We start from the raw sequence: 300 nt of genomic DNA on the forward strand, positions 1-300 counted from the left end.
ATCAGCCATGTTATGGTGTAAGTTTCTTTTATTTTCCGGGTTGGATGAATCACTATTTATTATTGTTACTATAATAATAAATACTATAATTATTATTACTATATATATATATATATATATATATATATATATATATATATATATATATATATATATATATAAGTATGTATGTATGTATATATTCTTGTATGTATGTAAGTATGTATGTACATACATATGTATACATACATACGTATGTATATATACACGCATATATATATATATATATATATATATATATAAATGTGTGTGTGTGTGTGT

Source organism: Sphaeroforma arctica (assembly GCF_001186125.1).
Source record: "Sphaeroforma arctica JP610 unplaced genomic scaffold supercont1.111, whole genome shotgun sequence".
Lineage (NCBI taxonomy): Eukaryota > Ichthyosporea > Ichthyophonida > Sphaeroforma > Sphaeroforma arctica.